Raw genomic sequence first — 26,590 nt, forward strand, 5'->3', positions numbered from 1 at the left:
ATAATTTTTTTCAAAAAAGAAGTGAAAGGTCCCAGGTACTCCCCTCCATCTTACCCTGATCATTGATTTCCCATCACACTTGTGGTCAGGGCAGCTGACCAAACATCTCCAGTTCTCCACCTCCCGGGCCTATGCCCAAGCTGGACTCCTTCTGTTGGGCGGGGCCGATACATTTTGAGCAGAAATAACGAGTGTCACTTCTGAGCCAGGCATTTAATTGTTCACACAAGACCTTCCAGAACCCTCTCTTCCCTTACGTACACTCAAAATTGTGGGTGCCCCCTGGCCTGGGTCCCTGAATGACTGATAAGCAGTGCTCCCAGGCTGACCCAGAAGGACACAAAGCACGGGCAAGAAATAAAACTGTGTTGTTTTAAGCCAGGGGTCACAAACTTTTGGGGCTTTGAGAGCCGGATGGTTCCTATTGCAGCTACTCGACTCAGCCACTGTAGCATGAAAGTAGCACAGACAGGACATAAACAGACAGACATGACGCTGATGCAGTGAAAGCCGATTTACGAAAACAGACAATGGGCAGCCTTTGGACCATGGGCCACAGTCTGCTAAACCTTGCTTGAAGCCATTAAGCTTTGTAGCTTTGAGCCTGTCCTGACTGATAGGTCCTTATCCCCTCTAATCTCCTGTATTGTTTATTCACTTAGTACACGTTTTATCCACCATTCTCAAGTATAATGGAAGCACACTGAGGTCAGGAGTCTGCTGTATCCCCAGCTCCAGAAGAGTCTGAAATAGAATGGATACTCAAGAAATCTTCTTAAATAAAGAAATGTTAAATCCTTAGCTGGGTGACCTTAGGTAAGTCACTGAACCTCCTTGAGCCTCGGTTTATTCAACTTGCAAAGTGGGGAAGTGTAATAGGCCCTGCATCCCTGGGTCACTGAGGATGCCCCAGGGAATAATGCATGTTAAGTGTGAGACATCTAAGTGTCCCATAAGTGGTGACTGATATTTTTCGTTACATCTGGAACAACAGCCTCCAAAGTCCAGCTCTAGAGCAGATTCTGCCTACCTACCGGTCTTCTCTGTACAATGGGGTTGCAGCGGCTGAGAATCAAGGTTCATTAATTTGGGCATGAAGCTGCATGCAGAAAGATTACTTCCTGGGGATACACCCTCTAAATCAGGCGTGGGTGAACAATTGCCATGGGCCAAAGCCGCTGGCTGTCTGTTTTTATAGAGATTTATTGGAAACAGCCACATTCATTTGCTTATATATTGTCTACGGATTTCCTCACACTGCAGTGGCAGAGTTGAGTAGTTGCAATGGAGACAGTAGGGTCCTCAAAGCCTAAAATATTGACCATCTGGCCCTTTACCGAAAATGTTACCTACCTTTAGTCCACGTGACTATGGAATCAAGAAGGGCAAGTTGTCTTTCTCACCCAAGCTTGTGTTCGTAGAGCTAATTTTCAGAACTCAAGTGCCATGGCTGACATTTTTGTGTCACACTTTATTTTGGAAGACTCAACCCTGTACTGCCCCTTGAAGAGAGCTTTTGAAGTCCTAGCATGCAAAAACTCTCCACTGCCCATCCATAATGGGACCGCAAGGCCATCTCTCTCACTCATCCATCCATTTCTTTAGTCATCTGACAAACATTTGCTGAGAACCTATTATACTACTGTGAACAAAACTGACTCAAGAAATAGAGACACAGACGTAGAGAACAAACATATGGACACCAAGGGGGGAAAGTGGCAGGGGGAGGGGGGTGAGGTGGGATGAACTGGGAGATTGGGATTGACATATATACACTAATATGTATAAAATGGACAACTAATAAGAACCTGCTGTATAAAAAAATAAATAAAATAAAATTCAAAAATTCAAAAAAGAAAAAAAAATTGACTCCAACCAGCAAGGATTCCAACCCAGAGTTTGTCATTTCTCTTTCCAACTCTATTGTGTTGCCGATTAGGACTCCAGCTAACAGGAAAATCATATAATTCATATTTCTCCACTCTCTCCTCAAGGGTACTGAGGATCTGGCACAGTACACCATTCATTCATTCATTCATTCATTCTACAAATAGACATTAAGTGATTACTCAGTGGCAGTAACCGTGGCATGTGATTCCTGCCTTCACAGGGCTTGTAGTACACGGCACATAATAGGTGCTGAACAAACATATGTTGAACGAACTTACTTCCCAAATGTCCTGCTGGAGTTTAGATTCACCTGGCCAGGCCATCTGCTGTCAAAATCAGCACTGCGGGAAGAAAGGCCTTTAGAAGCAACTATTTAGAAATCAAGGCAATAGTCTCGTCCCTATCATACCCAGCTATGTGATCTTGGACAAGTCATTGAAACTCTCTGAACTTCAACTTTTCACCTGTTCAATCAGCACCACATCACTTTCAAAAAGTGTTAATAGACAGTAATAATCATAGCTAATATTTCCCAAAGGCCTGGGCCATGCCACTCACAGTTCTTGGCAGTTTACATATGTCAACTCACGCGATGCTTGCCCCCAGCCTGTGAGGTCGGAGCCATGAACACCCCTGGGTTACAACCGAGGAGACTGGCAGAGGAAGGTTGAGTAATCTACCCCAAGTCCCACAGCTACTGAGTAAGTAGTCAGCCAGTAGGGTTCCGATAAACCTTACCTCACTCCCCCTCCTCCTGCCCGTAGCTGTTGAAGAAGAACGTTCTGTAAACCAGCCTGTCTGCTGGTTCCAATGGTCCCTGCTTCCTCCAGTGTCGTTCCTCCAGTTCTCTCTAGAACTTCAGCAGACCCCACGCCTAGCTCACTCCCAGCTCCAATGGTTTCTGCTTGGTTCTCGGGACCCCCAGGTCCTGCCCAGATGCCCACTGTGGGACCAAAAAGAAGCCACCCGAGTGCTCGTTTCCATTTTACCCCTGTCTCCCTCAGGGACCATGGGCTTCTTCACCTTTCAGAAAACCTGTGGTGTACCAACTCATCCCTGGAGTCTCCCGGTCTCCATTGTTCTGTAAAGACCGCTGGCCTAGTCTTGGGCACATTTCTACAATTTGCTCAGTAACTGGAATGTATTCTGTTGAGATCAAGGGCCCTTCGGGTACATTTAGAGGTGCCACCCTTCTCCTCGTGACCTCAGCATTCGTGAAATTCAGTCCCACTTAACTCTGCCGTGTCAGTGGGGAGGTGAGTGCCCATGACAGGAAAGGCCCAAGTGTTGATTCTGGAGCCTCTGATGCTGTGTGACACTGGGCAGGCTGTTTACCTCTCTGTGCCTCAGTGCCCTCCTCTTTACCTGCAGGCAGTGGCACCCATCCTGGAAAACTACTTTTAGTAGTAGAGAGAGGCCCTAGCATGATGTTTGGAGTATAAAGTAAGCGCTGACTAAACAGAGGTTTTGGCGGAAGTGGTGGCTAAAGTATGTGCCTCTGTTAAAATTTTACCTCTGGTGACATTTATAACAATATTAGAAATAAAGATAATAATAACAATAACAGTAGCTAACCCTGAGTGAATGTCCACACTATGCCACACACCATGCTAAACCCTCGGCCTGCCATTTTCTCTTTTTCTCTTCATGGAGCCGTTGGGGGTGCCCACAGTTGTGGTTCTGCAGGAACTTGCAGCAGAGAGGGCAAGCGATGTGCCCCAGATCACACAGCCCACAGGTCACAAAGCCAGCTTGCAAACCCAGACCCCTCCCACTCCAGGACTGGAGGGCTGACCACCACCCTACGCTTCCCAGGGCCCACCCAGCCCCACCCTCCCAGGGGCCCAGACTGTCCTGTCCAGCCTGGCACCCTTCCACCTCCTCCCCCTGTTTCCTGAGCTGATGCCCGAGAAGTGACCCACGCCTTGCAGAGCCCCCTGCAAAGCCCTCAGCCTGACCTCCATGTAATGAAGGGAATTAATACGGCCGAGCCTGCAGCCCAGCCGAGCCGCTTCCCAGCAGCCCCAGCCAGGCCTCTAATTGATTAGGCCATAAAGCCTGGGCACTAAATTGAAAGGAGCTGCACTAATTCTCTTTTATGTTAAATTTCTGTCTTTCCCCTTTATCGAATCCCCCGCCCAATGTCCCTTTCCCTCCCCATCACGGGCTTGCTGTGGGCCTGTTTTTTCCATGCACAGATTAAGTACCTAATCAAAATCTTGTCTCCCCTAATGGCATAAAATTGAAAGATAGATATTGCACTTTACACAGCTGATTAAACACTCGAATGTGGCTAAATGCTTAAAGGGCTTGTTACATTAACTAACTCTGTCATCTGCCCACTGTCTTGTAATTGCGTGTGCTTGGGCTGCTTGGGGGAAGCACAGCATGATGGCTTCCAGCCACCTCCTCTTTGGTGGCCTCTCCCGCCCCCCTCCCTGGGGCCCCCTGCGCCATAGCTGTGCCAGGGTACAGGGAGTCAGACCAGGAGTGGCCGCCATGCTCCCCACTGGCCTGGGTGGTGGGGACAGGGAGGAAGGACCCCCCCATGCCCACACAGCAAGTGCCCTCCCCTGCCACTAACCTCCAGCCCAGTGTACCAAGGCACCAGACCCTCCCACCCCTCATTTCCCACACCCATCTAGTGCCTGATCTCTTGCCTCCAAGAATATAAATTTCCCCCAGCCCAATTCCAGAGGGAGATGTCCTGGGTGCATAAGGCCAGTGGTGTCCTAATCATCTGTTCTGCTTCACCTCTGGCCTTTGACATCCTTCCCCATCATCTCAGGTGCTCAAACCCACCTGTTTTTTGCAAACAAGGAACCTTGATAGTTATGACAGTGGAAGATGGTGGCTGAGAGGGGAGGCAGTGAGGAGCTCATTGGACACCTGGACGCCCCCGACACTGAGTCTCTGTCTTAACTCAGCACAGAGCGCTCTGGGGCCTCAGCCACATGGCCGGCAGGGTATATTAGTCAGGGTTCTCCAGAGAGATGCAGCCCATAGGATGTGAGTACACATACAGAAAGAGATTTATTGTAAAGAATTGGCTCATGCAATCATGGAGGCTGGCAAGTCTGAATCTGCAGTGTGGGTGGGCCAGCAGGCTGAAGCCCTGGGAGAGCCGATGACGCAGATGAAGTCCACAGGCTGTCTGCTGGAGAATTCCCCCTTGCTCAGGAAAGCAGCTCCTTTTGTTCTAGTCGGGCCTTCAGCTGATTAGATGAGACCCACCCACAGTATGGAGGGCAATCTGCTTTACCCAAAATTCCCCTATTTAAATGTAAATCTCATGTAAACACACACTTCAAGTCAACACATAAAATTTATCATTACACAAGGAAGCGAGATCACACAGGAAATTGACCTACCTAAGTTCCCACAGCAAATGAGTGCAGGGCTGGGTCTTGATTCCACTTGTCCTGACCCCTGGCCTTGCTTCTCACCACTGTGGCTCATGGCAGAGGGTAAAGGGCAGGGACAGGCTCACAGCTCAAGCCGACAAGAGGCAAGCTTTTCTGCCACAGCTTCCAGCCCAGAGAAAAGACATGTTTCACAAAGGAGCAGTCAGTTTTGTAGCATGATAGTTAAGGAAAAGCATGGACTTAACTTGGATCAGAACCTGGTTCGACCCCTGCCCCAACTATTTGTCTTCTCAGAAACCTTGGCAAATGTCTTAATCTTTTCATACTTCCATTTCTTCATAGGAAAAATGAAGACTCCAGCAGGCATTCAACAAGTATTTATCAAACACCACCTCTATGCCAAGTTCTGAGCCAGCCATGGGCATTTCACAGTGAAAATGCAGGCCACTCCTGTCTTCATGGAGCTTACAGTTGAGAAGAGAAGGAAGGCACGAATGATAGAATCATTGCACAAATTAGAAAATTACAAGTTGTGATAAATGCGATGTGGACAAAATTAAGAAACAAATAAACACCAGCCATGGCAACCGCAAAGGGCTTAACTACAGGATAATGGGGTGGAGTGGCTACTTTAGACTGGGTGGCCAGGAGAGCTTGCTCAAGGAAGTGGCACTAAGCTGAGAGCTAAAAGATCAGAAGCAGCCAGCCATGTGGACATTAGGAGAAAGTGTCCTGACAAAGGGACAAAGCAAAGGAACAGCAAGTCCAAGGATTCCAAGGCAGGACTGGGATGTCACAGGCCAATGTGGTTACAGAGTGGGGAGCCAGGAAGGTGGAGCTCAGCCTTGCCTCTGCATCCTCCCAAGTGTGTGCCCGGGCACTTGTCACCCATGGGAGCCTCAGTTTCCTCAACTATAAAACAGAAACCGTAACACAGGACTGTGGGGAGGATCCAAAGAGAGAATGTCTGTCCTGTGCCTGCCTCAGCAAAGACTGGGTGCCCAAGAGCCAGAAGCTCAGCACTGGAAGGACCCTGAACGTCAAACCAGCTCCAGGTAACGGAGGAGGGAAATCTTCATCCCTGTTCTCTATTTCTCTGTCTCTTTCTGTCTCTGACCTCAAGCTCCACTTTTCTCTGCAGTCTGCTTTATCCTCCTCTTTCAGGCTGGCTTCCTCCACTGTATGTCTTCTGCCACCCAGCCCCCACCTGCCACCTAATAATTCGAATAAGTTAGGTTGTCAAGACACTGACTCCCGCCCCAACTGGACGTGAACTTTCAACTCAAATGCCTGGCACCACCAAAACCTGCCTCTACATCTCCAAGTTAAATTTGTCAGAGAGGCCACAACTGGTCGTCTTATCTGCAACCAAGGGGCAAGCCTTAGCAGGTGCTCCCTGATCTAATCAATACGGCAGCAGGAAAAACAGACCTGGGCACCTTGGGCAGCCAGTGGGGGGAGATTCTGCAGGGACAGCTTGCAGGCAGCCAGTCTACAACTTGAGCGAAGGGAGCCACAGGGCTTCGGCTCCAAGAAAACCATTCCAGTCCAACTATGTGTCATACCTCCCAGGGCATCCCACCTCGTCATGCCAACCTGACCAGATGCCAGGAAAGCACAGGGATCCTCTCTCTTTTCAGTGTCAACCTCTTCACAAGAGTAACAACTAAACCAGACCCTGCAGCCTTGATAGCTTGTAACCACCAATCCCCATGGTTCTGTGGGAACTGCAGCCCTCCGTCTGTGAGAACCTCCTCCCTCCGTCTGTGAGAACCTCCTCCCGCCGTCTGTGGGAACCTCCTTCTCTCCGTCTGTGGGAACCTCCTCCCTCCGTCTGTAGAACCTCCCTCCTTCCGTCTGTGGGAACCTCCTCCCTCCGTCTGTGGGAACCTCCCTCCCTCCGTCTGTGGGAACCTCCCTCCCTCTGTCTGTAGAATCTCCCTCCCTCCGTCTGTGGGAACCTCCTCCCTCCGTCTGTAGAACCTCCCTCCCTCCGTCTGTAGAACCTCCCTCCCTCCGTCTGTGGGAACCTCCCTCCCTCCGTCTGTAGAACCTCCTTCCCTCCGTCCGTGGGAACCTCCTCCCTCCGTCTGTAGAACCTCCCTCCCTCCGTCTGTAGAACCTCCTTCCCTCCGTCTGTGGGAACCTCCTCCCTCCGTCTGTAGAACCTCCCTCCCTCCGTCTGTGGGAACCTCCTTCCCTCCCTCCGTCTGTGGGAACCTCCTCCCTCCGTCTGTAGAACCTCCCTCCCTCCGTCTGTGGGAACCTCCCTCCCTCCGTCTGTAGAACCTCCTTCCCTCCGTCCGTAGAACCTCCTTCCCTCCGTCCGTGGGAACCTCCTCCCTCCGTCTGTAGAACCTCCCTCCCTCCGTCTGTAGAACCTCCCTCCCTCCATGGGAACCTCCTCCCTCCGTCTGTAGAACCTCCCTCCCTCCGTCTGTAGAACCTCCCTCCCTCCATGGGAACCTCCTCCCTCCGTCTGTGGGAACCTTCCACTCCGGCCCCCCAGTAGCCCCTCCTTGCTGCAGCCTCTGAGTAAAGCGTTCATCTCTCCAACGGCCTCCTTTACACAGCTCAGTTAAGAGGATTATGGACTCCTCACTAAGTGCTTCACATTAAAGATTCATAGAGGCACAATATATATCTAATACGGCAGGTTGTACAACACAGAATCCAACGCAACGCAAAGCACATCGCTGAGAACTGGAGCCAAAGCGCCTCTGGTTGCTGAGGGCATCACGGCCGGTGCAAAGGGATGTGGTGGTTTCAGGAGCCTCCTCTCCTCACCCCCCCACCTCTCCCCAGCTCACCCTCTTGACTCAGGGGCCACCCTGAAAGTTCCCTCATGCTGTGCACAAGAAGATACACTCACGTACATGCCCTCTCACACACGTGTGCATGCACACTGACTCACATGCACAGAATTACATACACTTACACATATTCACACATGCATGCACAAACGCTCATGCAATCACATGCATACAGTCACACGCATGCACATTTATATACACACACTCACATACATGCTCAAGCACATGCGTGTACACCCACATTCACACACTTGTACACACACTTCATAAGAGTGCACTCAGCCACTCACACCAAACCAACAAGAACAATGATAGTAATGACACCATTGACTGAGAGCTTACCATGTGGCAGTCCCTCTAGATGTCTCATTTATGCTCCTGTTAAAGGGTCCTTATATCCATTTGACGTTAAGAAAAATGATCCAGAAAGACCTTGGCCAGGTTGCTTGTCCAAGGTCACACAGCCAATAGTGGCAGAAGCGGCATTTGAGCCTAGATGCACCATGCTCTCAACCACTGAAACACTGCCTCTTAGCAGAGAGACCATCACGCAGAGCCTCCTCAGATCCTTTCCGGAAGTGCAGAAGGGAATGGGGGAAGGGACAAATCAATCCGCATTTAGATATCCACAAAGTCCCAGAGACACCTCACCTGTGGATTCACATACTTGACAGATCCTGCTTCAGGTAGCTCTACCCACTTGCACAGATGCAAGAACTCACATACACACACACAGACATGTGCACGTGCGTGCACACACACACACACACACACACATCCATGCGCACAGGAAGGGTGAAAACCTTCCACATTTTCCAGGGCTGAGAGGTTTCCTGGAATAAAACCCGGATGGCCCCAGGCAAACCTGAATGAGTTGGTTAGCCTACACAGGCACACACAGGGACACTCCTGGGTACCACACCCACACCCCCAAGTGCACACACTCACAAAGCTCAGGGTCTGGTGGGTGGAGCAGGGTTTGAGGTTGGGGAGGGCGAAGAGGGTCCTTAAGACTCTACCTTCAACATTTCAGGCCTGCAATGAGTTTATCTACTTGGTTCACCTGCTCAGTCCCCCTCCTCGCCTTCCCTGGCCCGTCTTGCCTTCTCCTGAGGATCCAAGGAAGCTCAGTATGCATCAGGGCCACAGGGCCCACACCTTTCAAGAAAGCAGGAGCCTTCAGTGCCAGATTCACTCATAGCTGAGAGCAAGACATAGGATGAAACTCCCAGACCCCTGCCTGGTCCTGGAAAGATGTGCTTCTGCCCATCACACCCACACAGACACACACGTACCCCACACACTTCTCCCATAGCTTTCAGTCAAGGTCTGAACCCCACTCTCTGTCCCTCCTCACCCCAGGAATCACAGATAGAGAAAAGGGAGGGAATCCTCACTCTCCAGGACCTCCCATGGAGCTTGGTCAATGTGGGCTTCATTCCTGGCACAGTCCCCTGTTGGCAGCATGACAGGGAAATTTATTTCAGCTCCCAAAGCCATCTTCATCACAGGAAATGGCAACCCAAGCTTTGATATCTTTTACCCTGGCAGCTCACATCCAACAGATCTGGAATTTTATCTCTGCTCAAATAACCACATTCCCCACTAAAAGCCTGGTCCAAACCACCATCATCTCTCACCTGGACTATTGCAGTAGCCTCCTAATAGGTTTCTTTGATGGTTGTCACCTATAGTCTCTTCCCAAACAAGCAGCCAGAGTTCCTATGCTTAACAGCTTTACTAACATATAATTGGCATACAATAAACTGCATATATTCATATTTAAAATGTACAATTTGGTAAGTTTTGACATCTGTATATACCTGTGAAAGCATCACCTCAATCAAATGAACATATCCATCTCCCCAAAACGTTTCTTTATGCCCCTTTGTAATCCTTCCTCTTGCATCTTTCTGCTTCTCTTCTGCTTCTATCACTAGGCAACCACAGATCTACTTTCCTTTCTATAGACTAGCCTGCATTTTTTAGAATTTTATATAAATGGAATTATACTGTATGACTCTTTTGGGGTCTGGCTTCTTTAACTCATAAATATTTTGAGATTCATTCTTGTTGTTATACATAACAATAATTCATTCCTTTTTATTGCTGAGCAGTATTCCACATATGGCTATATCATGATTTGTTATTCATTCACCTGTTGATGAACACTTGAATTGCTTCCGGTTTGAGACTTCTATGAATAAAGCAGCTATGAATATTTCTGTACAATTCTTGGTTAAATACCTAGGAATAGAATATCTAGATCATATGGTAGGTGTTTGTTTAATTTTTTAAGAAACTGCCAAATAGTTATTTAAAGTAGATGTACCATTTTCACTAACACAAGCAATGTATGAGCGTTCCAGTTGCTCTGCGTCCTTACCAACACTTATGTTATCAGTCTTTTTAATTTTAAACACTCTCATTGGTATGTAGCTGTATCCTCTTATGGTTTTAAATTGCATTTTCCTAATGACTGATGATGTTGAGCATCTTTTCATGTGCTTATCTGCCATCCATGTATCTTCCTTGGTGAAGTCTCTATTCAAGCCCTTTGCTCATTTTTTGTTGGGTGTTCGCGTTCTTAATGTAAAGGTTAGAGAGTTTTTATATATTCTGCATGCAAGTCCTTTAGCAGATACATGGTTTGCAAAGCTTTTATCTTCATTTGTGGCTTGTCTTTTCATTCCCTTGACAGTGTCTTTTGAAGATTGGATGTTTTTAATTTTGAGGAAGTGCCATTTATCCATTTGCTCTTCTACGGATCATGTTTTTGGTGTCTTATCTAAGAAATCTTTGCCTAACTCATAGTCACAAAGATTTTCTCCTGTTTCCCTCTAGAAGTTTTAGTGTTTCACGTTTTATATTTAGAGCCATAATCCACTTTGATAAAAATTTTGTGTATGATAGAAATATGGATCAAGATTTGTAATTTTTGCATATGGATATGCCTTATCACCATTTGTTTAAAAGACTATCCTTTCTCCATTGAATTACCTACACCTTTGTCAAAAATCAGTTGTCCATATATGTACATGTGTGTATTTCTGGACTCTCACATTGTGTTACCTTTATGTATTTATCTATCTTGATGTCAGGACTTACTAGTTTGATTACTATAGCGCTATAATAAATCTTGAAATCAGGTAGTTGTAAGCCCTCAAATTTTGTTCTTCTTTTTCAAAGTTATTTTGGCTATACTATATCCTTAGCATTTCCATGTAAATTTTAGAGTCATTATGTCCATTTTGATCAGCATTGTGTTAGTCTATAGATTAATTTGGGGGAAATTGACTTTTAAATAATATTGAGCCTTCTGACCCATGAACAAGTTATATCACTCCTTTTATTTAGATTTTATTTTATTTCTCTGAGCAATATTTTGTAGTTCAATATATAGATCCTCCACATATTTTATCAGATTTATCCATAAATATTTCATATTTTCAGGCTTTTTTTTTTAATTTAATAGCTACTCTTTTTATTTATTTATTTTTAGCTGTGTTAGGTCTTCGTTTCATGCGAGGGCTTTCTCTAGTTGCAGCAAGCGGGGGCCACTCTTCATCGTGGTGCGGGAGCCACTCTTCATCGCGGTGCGCGGGCCTCTCACTAACGCGGCCCCTCCCGTTGCGGGGCACAGGCTCCAGATGCGCAGGCTCAGCAGTTGTGGCTCACGGGCCCAGCTGCTCCGCGGCATGTGGGATCTTCCCAGACCAGGGCTCGAACCCGTGTCCCCTGCACCCCTGCATTGGCAGGCAGATTCTCAACCACTGCGCCACCAGGGAAGCCCCTATTTTCAGGTTTTTGTAGATGATACTGTTTTTTAATTTCAATGTACAATTATTCATTGCTAATATATACAAATACAATTGATTTTTAGATATTGATCTTGTATCCTGAAAACTTACTAAATGCCTGTGTTAGTTCTAATAGTTTTTAGATTTCATGATATTTTCTATATAAACAACATGTCATCTGTGCATAAAGACTATTTTATGCCTTCCTTTCCAATTCAGATGCCTTATATTCCTTCTTGCCTAATTGCACTGGTCAGAACCCTCAGTACAATGTTAAGTGATGAGAGCAGATATCTTGAGGAAAATATACAAGTCCTTCAATTTTCTGGAAAAGTTTGTGTAGAATTGGTATTATTTCTTCTTTAAATGCTCAATAAAATTTACCTGTGAAGCCATCTGGGCCTGGAGTTTTCTTTATGGAAAAGTTTTTAAATACAAATTCAATTTCTTTAATAAATATAGGGCTATTCAGGTTTCAGCGTTCTCCTATTTGTTTTTCTGTTTTCTATTTAATTGATGCCCACTCTGAACTTTATTATTTCTTTTCATCTGCTTCCTTTGGGTTAAATTTGCTCTTTCTTTTCTAGTTTCTTAAGGTGGAAACTGAGGTCATTGATTTGAGTTGTTTCTTCTTTCCTAATATACATTTTTAGTACTGTAAATGTCCCCCCAAATACAGCTTTAACCTCGTTGCTCAAGTTTCTATGTGTCGTGTTTTCATTTTCATTTTGTTAAAAATATTTTCTTACTTCATTCTTCAATCCATGGTTTAAGAAGTACAGTATTTACTATAAATATTTGGGGATTTTGCAAAGATCTTTCTGTTAGAGATTTCTAATTAATTCCATTGTGGTCAGAGACAATATTATGTATGACTTGAATTCTTTTAAATTTATTGAGATTTTAGATTAGTTTAATGGCTCAAAATATAGTCTATCTTGGTAAATATTCCATGTGTACTTGAAAAGAATGTGATTTCTGCTATTATTGGATAGAGTGTTCTATAAATAAATGTCAATTAGTTCAAATTGGTTGATAATGTTAAGAAAGGTAGCATCTGAAAATAGCAGGATCTTGAGTCCCTGAGTCATACTTCAAAGAAAGCTGCTTAGGAAATACACAGACCAGGAACTCCATCACTGGACTTTGCATAAATCAGAAATAAACCTTTATTACATTACATTGAGATCTGGGGTTTTACTTATCATTGAGGTACGGCCTAGACTACTCTCATATAGGGCCTCACTCATGAAAGGCATTATTCTAGTACCTCCCTTCCTCCAGTGGAAGATGCAATGAAACATGGAAGGGGAGAAAAATGTCTTTCCCCACTGGAATCCTATAAAATTAGCAGTGGTCAAATTACCTTATTTAAGCATCTATCCAGTCATCTCACACAATCTTGTCTTTCACTGTCATGTTTATACAAAATATATTTTATCAATAATTTGCTTATGATAATGACAGTATGTTGGATTCAACACTTGGCCCAGGGAGAAGTTTGTGAAGGGACATACTGATACCTTGAATCCTTCAGGGGAGACTTATTAATATGCGAGCTGGGGGCTTCCCTGGTGGTGCAGTGGTTGAGAATCCGCCTGCCAATGCAGGGGACATGGGTTCGAGCCCTGGTCTGGGAAGATCCCACATGCCGCGGAGCAACTGGGCCCATGAGCCACAACTACTGAGCCTGCGCGTCTGGAGCCTGTGCTCCGCAACAAGAGAGGCCACGATAGTGAGAGGCCCGCGCACCGCGATGAAGAGTGGCCCCCGCTTGCCGCAACTAGAGAAAGCCCTCGCACAGAAATGAAGACCCAACACAGCCAAAAATAAAAATAAATAAATTAAAAAACAACAACAACAAAAAAAAAAAACTGGGTCATCTTTAACTTTAAAAAAAAATATATATATATATATGTGAGCTCTCCCCTTTTAGTTTCCTCTTTGAGTTTGTCTCAAAAAGGGCTTCTACTATGGCCCATTTGTCATATGGATGGATGGATGGGTGAATGAATGAATTGGGGGTGGCTGAGTTGTCCATGGAAATCCTCCTAAATGCAAGTAGAATAGAAAAGGTCCAGTCAACCCCTGGGAGATAGGGTAGCACTTTCCATACCAACCCTATCTCACATTAAGAAAGAATTGGAAACTCCTTTGTTCCCAGAGTAAGGAAGGCAGAGCTAACAAATAGTGAGCCATCACAGAATACTTTCACTAAATCGGACTTCAGCCCTCTTTTCTAAGACAAATCAAACTTGTTCCAATCCCTGTTTATCCACGGGACAAGGGTATGTGACCCCCTGACCGGCTGATCTTTCTTTGGTTTCATGTAAATGGGGTCACCAGCAGACTAATGTCCAAAGCTGCGATGGGTGAGGTAGGATTAGAGACCCCATATCCTTACATTCGAGAATCTTCTCCAAGTAATGGTTCCTGAGAGCAGCTCTATGGAAAATCCTTGGGGCAAAAATCAATTTCTTGTAATATAGCTGAGTATTGGAATTGGCCTCCCTGTTAACAATAACTGGGTCAATATATTTTGGTCTAGTATATAATATAATATATTTTGTAAATCTTCCTAAAATTGTGAAAGGAACTATCAGGCCGAAATCTAAGGGAAGGTTGGGCTGCATACTGGTATGGAATACCTAAGAGGCTTTTGCCCTGAGGGTAAGTGCCAAACCTGGACAATTCGAGCTTCCATTTTCACAGCCTCACGGAATATATGAGGCAGAATACAAAGCCCAAAGTTCACTCAAAGTTGTGAGTCTATTAGGAGACCCTCCTCCATCACTTTGAGACCCCAAAGGTCTACATTGTCCACGAAAGAGTGAAGCAAAAGTAAATTCTCCCCTCTGCCAATCCCCCACTACCCCCAGAAGACCTGAATAAAAAGTCGATCAGCACTGAGCAGAGCAGGAGTGGTTAAAGAGTCCTAGAAAAGTGGTACCACGAGCCAGCCTCCCAGTGATTTTGCAACTCAAAGTAAATCTTCCAGTAGTCAAAAAAAAGCTATAAGCCGTACATTTAGAGCACAGCGACCCCAAATTGGTAGTGTCTCCAGGGACATGGCAGAATCATACACAAATATTCTCTGGAGGAATGCACCTACAGTCTAGGCCACACATATTCTCCAAAAATAATTTCCAACAGAATACCTAGGACAACACTGGGACTCCTCACATGCTAGGCCAGAAGCTCCAACTAATCCCCAAGATCTGGGATGTGTCCCTCCTTCCCGTCGGCTAACGTGGAGTCAACAGAACCAGGCTGGGGCTGGACTCCAGTGCATCTTGGTTTGATCCATGAAGAAGAGGTTTGATAGCAAGTTACGGTGGCAGCAAGATTGGGGGCAGATGTTTAAAACCACCCAAGATAGCACCATTCCGAATCTCCCTCAAGGATTTCAGAAGCACCAATTACTTAAACACAATTAATATGCTGATTACAAATCGTTCTTATTTATTGATTAAAATAATAAGCAAATCTTGGTTAGCCTAGTTCCAGTTACTATATATACTCAAAGGTAAGGAAACTATATCCATGAAAATATCACCAATAATTATGTTTCTGCACCGTCAGACTTTTTGGTGCAAATCTGTCTTATGCGCACGTGTCCTAGAATATGTATCACATTTTACACCAACCACAATACATCTCTACATCTGTGTCTTTATCCCTGTCCTGCCCCTAAGTTCTTCAGAACGATTTCTTTTTTAGATTCCATATATATGTGTTAGCATACAGTATTTGTTTTTCTCTTTCTGACTTACTTCACTCTGTATGACAGTCTCTAGGTCCATCCACCTCACTACAAATAACTCAATTTCATTTCTTTTCATGGCTGAGTAATATTCCATTGTATATATGTGCCACATCTTCTTTATCCATTCATCTGTTGGTGGACACTCAGGTTGCTTCCATGTCCTGGCTATTGTAAATAGTGTTTTAAGCAAATCTTAAGACTAGGACTTGGGTGCAAGTTATCAATTTGGGAGGTGATTTCCAAAAATACTGTGAGAGTTGAGAAAGTAAGATAAAAAGGGAGGGAAGGCAACAAAGGTTGTGCTGATGAACAATACAAATGAGGCTTATCCCATTGGGGGCCCTAGGAGAGACTGCTGTGAGCACACCTCAGAGTTGGTCCTACTAGGGTGGGGTATTTATCCACCAACTCCCGTCTCTCATTGGTTGAGGGTTGTTCCTGGGGCATTGACTCCCCTGTACTTCTGACCAGCCCCAATTTCAAGCCAAGTCACTATTTCAGGCAGAGAGAAACAGGAAGCTGGAGTAGACCAAGGGGATAGGAACAGGACACCAACCATCTCTATACAACATTCATTCACTGGAGTAAATGGTCTACCAGAAGACATCCTCCACTCAGGCCAGCTGGATCTGACATCAACCAAAAGAGAAAGCTAACGTGTGTTAGTTACCCACTCATTCACCTAACCAAAAATTACTGTGCGACCACTGTGCCCCAGGACCTCTGCAAGGCACTGGGAGTGGAGTAAGTACTGGAAAATTGTGACCTCCAGATCAAGTGTCTTTACTATCTAGTGGATGCTTCTCAAGCATTTTTACTTCTATTTCATACAACAAATATTAAGGTGAAATGACCTTATGGTTAAAATCCTGGACCCTGGAATTGAGACGACCATGGTTCCAAGTGACCTTGGACAATTTACTAACGTAATGGAGACTCGTTTTGTTTATCTGTAAAACAAAGATGCAATACTATTGGGAAGACCAAAGATGACAATTCCGGTAAAGTATTTGACACAACTCCTGGCACTCAGTACTAGGTCTGTTGAAGAAGAGGAGAAGGAAGAAGAGTAATAAGATTGGGTATCTACCTTTGAGGGGCTTGGAAGCTAGAAGGAGACACAGTAACAGATAATTATAAAATAATGTAGATGTGCACTGACCCAGGTACTATTGCTACATACAAACCATCCCAAAAACGTTGCAACAGAAAGCAACAATTTCATTATTCTTGTGGATTCTGTGGGTCAGGAATTCCAGCAGGAGCTCAACTGGGATAGCTAAAAGGATGAGAGTGAGTCAACGTCTGGGGTAAAACTCATCTAGATCTGGGTTGGCAAATTATAGTCCACGAGCCAGATCCGGCCCTGTCCATCTACTTATGTATTGTCTACAGCTGTTTTTGAATGGCAGCAGAAAAATTAAGTAGGTGCAACAGAAACTGTATGGCCCTCAAAGCCAAAAATATTTACTATCCAGCCTTTTACAGAAAGCCTTTGCTGACCTCTCCTTTGGAGGCATTTCCTTCACAAGACTGGTTGTTGCTATTTACTGTCCCTTTGGACCCCAGCTGGGCTGTTGGCTGGAACCCCTCCATGTGGCCTCTCACCACGACACTCCTTTGGCCTCCCTCTCAGCACAGCAGCTGGGTTCTTAGACTGAGCGTCCCAAGAGAGCAAGGCAGACGCTTCATGGCATCTTTATAGTTCAGTCTCAGAAGCCACACAGCACCACTTCCTCGCTATTCTCTTGGCCAAGATCATCACAAAGGTCCACCCAGGTTCAAGAAGAGAGGACACAAACCCCACCACTAGGAAGAGTGAACAAAGTCACATTGTAAAGGAACATTAGGGATGGGAAATATTGTTGCTGTCCTCTTTGGCAAATACAATATTCCATATGCCAGGGCTTTTAAAAAATGGCTTGAAGCAGAAAGGAGGGTGCTTCTCAGGAATGCTTCCTGGAAGAGGTGACGCTTAAGCTGAGGCTAAGAGAATAGATGAGAATCAGCCAGGCAAATGTATTCTTTGGTGATATTCAAACCTTCCCCATAGGGGCACAGGTGGGATATCTACCCTAAATACGGGCAAGGGAGGGAGTATGTGTGGATGGATGATTCCTGAGCTGCTATGCAAGACAGCAAAGAAAAATGGACCAGGGCAGATGCCCGCAATATGGATTTAGGCTGGCATGGGATGGGAAGAATGATGGCACTGTGCCTGAAATATATATGGCAAAATGATTTACTAGAAATAACATCTAATGTTTGTTGAGCCCTTAATGTGGAATGAGCCCTATGCTAAGTAAGTTCTGTTCATGCAGTGTCTGACTTAACACTCCCAAAATCTGGTAGGGCTTCTGTTTTTTTTTGGTTTTTTCCTTTCTGGGTTCTGTTTTGTTTTGTTCTGTTTAATATTGAATGATTTTTTTAAGGCATTTGTTTCAAGGCAAACATATCACAGGTCAAGACTGACTCCAGCCTTTTCTGCATTTCCAGACAGGGGGCCTCCCACTTACAAGAGTCAGGGGACCACTCTGACAGGGCCACGGTATATTTTCTCCTGCGGCCATTAGACACAGCTCACAAAGCTGGGCACGGCCAGAGATAAAAGGTGTTGTTTTTCACGCCTGGAGGACTAAAGTGCTTGACTTACAGGCTGAGTGTCCCTTGTAGCAACTCTTCTGAAATACAACCCAGCCCGTAAGCTGGTAGCATGTCAGGAGAACTACGTGGACCAAGGGAGCCCTCCTTTTTTCAGCTACAGAGAGCAGAAGTGGACAGGATAAAGCAAGGAGTCAGGCTCAGGCTGCTAGAGAGGGACCCCGCTAGCCAGGCCTCCCACAGCCCTCAGAACCTTGAATGTTTGCTCTCCACCCTCTCTGTACAGCCTTCCTGCAGCTCCTGGCTTGAGCCAGCCAGCCCTGGAACACCTGGAGAACTCATCATCTGTGGACCTAAACATGGGGACTGTCTGGCACTGTTAATGAACTTCCTCAAGGAGGGGGGGGCTCTGTGGGTCCCAGTAAGGCTGTCATCATGGACCCCCTAAGCCTCCCTATGCCTGTCACTAGGTCAGGACTAGCCCCTCCTCCATCAGTGATGCGTAAGTCAACAGATGAAAGACTCCTTTACAACCTGCCCTTATCACACTGCTAAGTGTATGATCAAAGCGTTGGCCTCAAACCTTTGAGAAACTTGGACAGTCTTTGCCACATGTGGTGTCCATCACTACCATTTGTGTTGGAGTACTAATGCCATTCATCTCATTTCAGTAAAAAAGCAATCTGGAAAAAGAATCAAAGATTCTGTGTTCCTTTCAGTACAGCCACCCATCAGCAGAGGCCCATGTGCAGCTGGACATCTGCCCACACCTGGCACTTGGAACCCAGAGTTCTCTGCCCAGGTGAGTCTTAGGCAGGTGAGTCACGGGCATGGCAGCCAGTCAGAATCATCAAGCTCAGCATCCAGGATGCAGACCTCTGGGCCAGTTCAGACATTTTATTAGTGAAGCTTTTCTGAGAACCACGCCTAATATAGATGAGATTCCATCCAAGATCACTTTGTGGACATCTAAACTGAAAGCCTTTCTGTAGTAGAGGGGTCAATCATGTCCTCCCTGCTCGTTCTCCATGCTGGGCTAGCACAGTCCACCCACAGCCTGGCCACGCGCAGGTGCCTCTCCCCCTCAGCCATCACTGATTGGACCAGGTCTTCCTGGCTGGACCAATCATGTTCTCCAACCAGGACTGTGAAAACCATGTCATGGAGAATGATACAGTTGCCTGTAGAACACCACACAGAATCCTTCCCTTCATAGGAGCTATCTCCATTTGTAATATATGTACTTCTGTGTGATTATTTGATAGATTAATGAGTCAATGAATTAATAAATGAATGGGCAGTTGAAGTGCAAGTTCAGGCTAGATCAGCACTGAGAACTGGGAAAGAGATCCACGGGGCAGCAGAAATTGAGAGCCTTGCAAAGGAAGCAGGTCTCCAGAGGGGAATGGAGCAGGTAGACAAGAAGCCCATCCATTGTTCCTGCAGATGAGTCATGCCAGAGTCCTTGGATAGCTCCAGAAATTTCTCTATCTGGGCTAGTTTGACTCGGCTCCTTGTCCTTGAAGCCGCGTATTTCCTAAGTTTCTACACTCTAAACTTCTCTCTTCAAAACAAGATTGAGAGAGACACAACCTCCTCTCTAGAAGATCCAGTGGCCGCCCATGAGTACACCACGGCTGAATCTACACTGGTCCAACGTCCAAGAAAAAAAATGCAAATACAGCCCCCAGCCAGCTGATCGACCTTTAAATACACTGATGTTGTAAAACATCCTGGCAACTGAATGAACAGTTTGCCTCACAACAAGACTCAGGCCTGGAGGAAAGATAGTCTGGCCTCCGCAGTGTGTCCTGGGTGCCCCAGTTCTCCAGGATGAGCCAGGAACTACATCTCTCTTCCAGGCAAGCCTGAAAGCAGGTGGAAGGGTGGTACCGAAGCTGCCCCCTGAATCTCATTAGCTAAGTGTACCTGATGACAGGTGTCGGCTGGCACTCCTCAGGAGAAGCTCAGGCTGTATCCTTCACTGCCAGGACAAGTCATTCACACCAGATCCATCTCCTGGCACCACCCTGCCCCTCCATGATGGGGCCGCTGACAAGTGAAGTCGGAAGACTTTCACACTTGTGTTTGCAAACTGTCACCTTTATAGAGCAGGCAGCATTTTTCTATTACAATTAAAAACACTTATGTCAAGTTTTGCTTTTAATTAAATCCTGTGCCTTCAACTTGCTAAAGAGCAGCAGGGGACAAGTGGCCTGCGATGGTGCCAGAGGAAAATGTGAAAATCCAAAAGAAGCTTCCAAGGAGACTGAAGACATCTTTGAGAGCTGCTGACCCTAGTTGGAGTCAAAATTTAAAATTCTGTGGCCTTCACTCAGGGAGGTAGGTGGGAATATGTGGCATGTGGCAATCACTATAGTTCCCAACCCCACACTTCTTTCCTGCAAAAAAACCCCCAACTTTGTTCAAATACCAGGTGAAGGTCCTTTGACCCCAGGATATCACTCCACACTAACAAATATGACATAGGGAACTCTGCTGGGGAAAGCTTTCTCTGACCTTATGAAAAAGAGGTGCTTGAAGAGGAACTGTCTGCTCTCACACTGCCCCCTGCTTCTTGCCTCTAAACATAGTGTGAGGATGCAATGCTTGGAGCTGTGGCAACCATTGTGTGACCATGAGGCAAAAGCCAAGAAAATCACAGGGAGGACATGACATTGTTGACCACCATCTTCATATCTCTGAAGATATTATGTGAGAAAATCACACTCTTGCTTACTGAAGACAAGTTAGTTATATTTCCGTTACTTGCAGCTAAACACATTCTTAACTGGTAAAAGTATGAATCAAGCAGCTGAATTCACAGAATGGAAGAGGAAAAGTAGAATTAACTCTGATCCAACTTTCAACTGCACTAAGAATAGAATATAAACCCCTTTCCTTATCTACTGACTTCATCTTATGTCATAGCATTCTTTCATATCTTCCAATACACCATACTTGTCCCTGTCTCAGGGCCTTTGCACATGCTGCTCTCACCATCTGAAATGCTCATCCTCTGCTTTGTGCCTGTCTGTCTTCTTCACGTATTCTCATCATCTGGGTCTCAGATCAAATGCTACCTCCTCCCAGAAGCTTTCCTGATAATCCAATCTAGAATATCCCCAACTTCCCTTGTGGCATATATTAGTCTGAGACTATTTGCTGACTTTTTATTTTCGGTCTCCCCCAGTGAACTCTAAGATCTGTGACTATAGCAGCCCTGTGGGCCTTGCTCCTGTTATATTTTCCAAGTTTAATACAAGCCTGACCCACTGTAGTCCCTCACATTTTTTTTTTTTTAACTTTTGGGTTTTATTTATTTATTTATTTATTTATTTATGGCTGTGTTGGGTCTTCGTTTCTGTGCGAGGGCTTTCTCTAGTTGCGGCGAGCGGAGGCCACTCTCCATCGTGGTGCACGGGCCTCTCATTATCGCGGCCTCTCTTGTTGTGGAGCACAGGCTCCAGACGCGCAGGCTCAGTAATTGTGGCTCACGGGCCTAGTTGCTCCACGGCATGTGGGATCATCCCAGACCAGGGCTCGAACCCGTGTCCCCTGCATTGGCAGGCAGATTCTCAACCACTGCACCACCAGGGAAGCCCCCTCACATTTTTTAAATAAATGAATGGCCACGTTGATCACTGTGCTGTTCGTTCCATATATGTTAGCACATTGCATCCCATCCATCAGATGTCGTGAACGTGCTTATCCCCATTTCAGATGAAAAAACCAAGCCTCAGAGAGTTTAAGTAACTTATCCAAGATCGCACAGCCAGTAAGTGATGGGCCATGATTCAAATACAGGTCTTCTGGCCCTACAGTCCCTCTTCCACATTGCTTCTGGCTGAGTTTTGTCAACCAGACAAAAGAGAGAATTGGGCAAAACTTCCAAACTTGGCATTGAGGATTCTTAGGCTTATTAGCAGTTTCAGAGACAGATAGTAGAATACAAATCTTCCATGAGTTGCTGAATTCAAACTGCGAGCCCAGCAGTGACTCAGGGCCAGGATGCCAGAGTGCTCAAAACACAGAGGAAGTCCACAGCACCAGTAGCTAACATAATACCCCAAAACTCCCTATGGCCGAGGAAGTCACTGCTGGGAGAAGTTTAACTTCAATTTGGAATTTTGTTCCCATAGCTCTATGTGTGTCTAATGCTATGTTAAAATAAAATTCAAAATTCTGCATAATCAAAATGGGTTAATTCACTCGTTTTCTAGAAACTGAGGTCTTGGGAGATTATCAGTCAGAGTCTGGCTGTGACTGTAGATTATGACATTGAAGGCCAGTCTATGAGTCAGGATTTATAGGATAAATCCCATTAATAGAAATTCTAGGCAAAGGGGAAAGAGATTGAAACTAACATTTATTAAATATCTAATATGTGCCAGGCCCTGGGCAACAGTATTTGATAAGCATTAACACATTTCATTTACCACTTCATTACCAAAACGCCTAAATCTACCTGACCATTTGCTGCAGATGAAGACTCTGACTGGATCTTCCTTTGGAGAATGAGGCTTGTGCAAGGTCTCAGTGGCCGCTCTACTCTGGCCGCAGAGACCGCTGACCTGGCGTATAGATGGAGAGGGAGAATGAGTTGGTTTGGACTTGATACGTGACAACCCCCATCAGAGTGATTCTGCAGTGTAATGTGCCTTGAACGGCTGTGCAGTTTCTGCACTGCACAGATCTAGGGAGTGCCTGTCCCACTGACTCTGGTGTGGATGGCACCCCCAGCGCCATGCAAGGCAAACCTGCCCAATCATGCATGGCATTCCTGTGCTTTAGAATTTCTGAGTAGTTTTGTTGTATTTTTTGTTAATACAGATTTCTGGGCCCCATTCCCAGAGATTTGAATCCTATTGTTCTTAAGAGGGGCCTAGGAATCTATTTCCATAAATACCCCAGGTGATTATGACGCAGGTCACCTGCAGACCACCCAATAAGAAACCCTCCCCTAGAAATGGCCATAATTTTTTGGCTTTTATAGTAAAGTCTGGACAGAAGCTGGTATTCTTGACCTTCATTCCTTTCTCCAGAAAAGAGAGAACAGAAAGAATTCTCAGGAATTCGGAGTTGTAGTGAGCTGGCTTTCAGGGCAATATCCTGGCAAAAGATGAAACTAATTTCTGGGTCTTGCAAATATGAAGTCAAAAGTTTCCTGAATATCAACGAAACTATTATCCAGGGCAATAGGTGGTGACCTTTGCTCAGGAAAAACCCGAGAGTTGGCAAAATCCCTATAAAATGATACCACGGGCAGGTGACAGTTAAGGGACCCACCCACCCCAGGGAGCGGAGATGGCGGCTGTTTCCAATCGCCAGGATTAACTGCTTGCTTCCTCTGCTTCTTTCTCGTAAATATGCTTCAATATCATCTGCTGGAGGAATTTTTCCTCCCTCCCACGGATATATATCTTTGACTTTCTAATGGAAGCCAAGTGCAACTAAAAATTTTTTCACAGTCATTTTGCTTAATGCATTCTTATCCACACAGGGGGAGAAACTGCATCATTACGTTTATCCCTACAAGAAGGAAGGATAAACTCATAGGGTTTCTCTCTAATTTTCCAGTCATTCAAGTTATATGTCCCTTACATACACGGTATGTTTCCATACCACTTCCATATCACTATGTCTCTGTTTACAACACCCCTGAATAGAATGTCCTCAGACCCATCTCTGCTTCTCGAAATATTTTTTTTTATCTTTCCAAGCCCAGCACAATTGATGCCTGACCAGAAAAAGTCTCCAGTGAGAGTTAACTGGTCTCTTGCCAGCTTTCCAATCACAAGCCATCCTTCCATCTCATCACAATCTGCCTTTGTGCATGGCCAGCTGTGTACACACCTCTCTCTTTTGCTAGAACAGAAACTCCTTCTGGGTAGGGCCAGTGACCAGGTAGGTGCCAAGGAAATGTGTGTGGAAGGCAAGTTTGCTGTATATGAGTTTACGCAACTTTTGGTGATGTGGCAGTACAGTAGGGTCCTATTAATTCATATTAATTTGGGGAGATCTGACTTAATGAGAAATGGGGGTAATGTAAAAGAACAATACCTTATTTACTCTGAAAGTCATGTGGAAAATCAAATTAGTCCAAGAATATTGTTGAAGAGAGGCCTTGTCTTCTGCTTTAATGATTAAGCAAGACTACCTTGAACAGAGCACATCAGTTCAATAGCAGTAGTTTTCCTGGGTTGCTGTATCTAAAAAGCTAAGTGGCTAAGAGTCAAGGTCTGAAGTCAGGTAGTCCTGGGCTTTATTTTTACTGCACTGCTTACCAGATGCAGTGACTTTAGCCAGTTGCTTAAACTCTCTAAGCCTCCTCAGTTTCCTTGTCTGTAAAATGGGAATAATAATAACAGTAATATCTTCCTCCCAGGGTTTTTGTGAGAAAAGACTGCATCTGTAATGCATATCCCACTGTACCTGGCACATTGTAAGTGCTCAATAAATGTTGCCTGCCATTATGAAAATTATTATTTAATATAGGAGCAAGGGGTTTCCTAAATTTGAAGACAGTCTTGGCTCTGCACTTGGCTTGTCCTGAACTATAGAGAAAAAATTCTTTAGGCCTCAAGAGGTCTTCCAGCATCAGGATCCTGGATGTGGAGGTCTCCACCCCGGGGTGTCCTATTATGACCACCCCAGCCAGGGGAGCACGATTGCAAAGTGACAGCTGGCAGAATAGCCCCCATACCTCACTGCCCCGTCGTCCAATCACGAGTACCCTTCAGGAATCAAGGAGATTAGCCCTCTTCCTCCAATGTCCTCATGAGTGAAAACCCAAAGAATGCGAGTCGGCGTTACCAAATACAGGCTACAAATATGCAAAAACCCAGCAAGCTAGGCTCAATTTGATGGAAACCCAAGCCTCCCACCTTCCTGGCCAGCACATTTAAAGACACAAAACCAATCAATAGTGAGCTTTCAGAGGGTTGCTGCCAGTGGCTAGAAGAGAACAGATACGGAGAAAGTCCTAACGATGATAAATCCGGGCTCTGCTCCTCTCTGACTAATGTAGGCACTAAAACACGCCATGAATATCCTGCATTGAAACGTGTCACGCTTCTGAGGGACCAATCAATCTCTGGCTCTCAGTGGACCACATTAAAATAAATTTGTCACTGTGAGTTTATGAAATATTGATGGTGTTTTTTAGTCAGGGTGTTAGGAGGTGGAAAGGTGTATCAGAAGAGGGAGGCAGGGAGTGGGAGATTTGCTTTCATGAATTATCTCCAGCCTAGGAAAGGAAACATACGCAGAGGCTAGAGGAAGAGGAAGCACAGAAGAAAATACATTGGCGTGGAGAGCAAAAAGCTTCCAGAATGAGGAAGCCCGGAGCCGTGACGTCTAAACTGTGCTATAAAGAATGCTGGGGATATATGTATACGTATAGCTGATTCACTCTGTTATAAAGCAGAAACTAACACACCATTGTAAAGCAATTACACTCCAATAAAGATGTTAAAAAAAAAAAAAAACAATGCTAATGAATAGGTAATCCTGGCTGGGGTGGGGGGATTGGGTGAAGATGAGGGTTTCTTGGTAAAATAAGGTTGGGAAAATGCATATGCGAATCCACGTCTTGGAGAGACAGGTACACATTAACATAATAAAGGTTCTGACAAGTCCTGCAGCCAAGAAGCTCATTTAAATTTGTTTAACCTAACATTTCCCAAACTTACTTGGCTTGGTAAAACAGCATCTCACTGAACACTAGGGTTCAGTGGAGATAAGTATGGAAATGCTGGCCTAAACCTTTTTATGCAAAGTGTGGTACATGGACCCAGTATCAGTATCACTGGAGAGCTTGTCAGTAAGTCAGATCAACTGAATCAGAATCTGCATTGTAACAAGATCCTGGTGATTTATGCACAGTGAAGTATGAAAAGGCCCTGTGTAAGTGATTCACCAGAGAAAGACCATGTAGGACAAACTGAGATATGCCTGGTGATGAAGGGCTTCTGCTTGTAATTCTGCCCATGGCCTGCACTGGCGACCCAGAGACTATCCAGTCTCATCTGGTTCTGGGGCTGTTTGTCAGCTAAGCATTCACTCACAGTGGCATAAACTCAGAAGACATTTCTTTTTCTTTTAATTTAGGCTGCACCAGGTCTTAGTTGCGGCATGCAAACTCACAGTTGCGGCATGCATGCGGAATCTAGTTCCCCGACCAGGGATCAAACCCCGGGCCCCCTGCTTTGAGAGCACGGAGTCATACCCACTGGACCATCAGGGAAGTCCCTCAGAAGACATTTTTAAAATCAGGTGTGCAGTGACCTCTCTTGAAACAAGTAGAAATGATGGAAACCCAGTGGTCTTCTGGCATTTGCAAAGCCAAGAGCC

Source organism: Balaenoptera musculus, chromosome 15 (assembly GCF_009873245.2).
Source record: "Balaenoptera musculus isolate JJ_BM4_2016_0621 chromosome 15, mBalMus1.pri.v3, whole genome shotgun sequence".
NCBI lineage: Eukaryota > Metazoa > Chordata > Mammalia > Artiodactyla > Balaenopteridae > Balaenoptera > Balaenoptera musculus.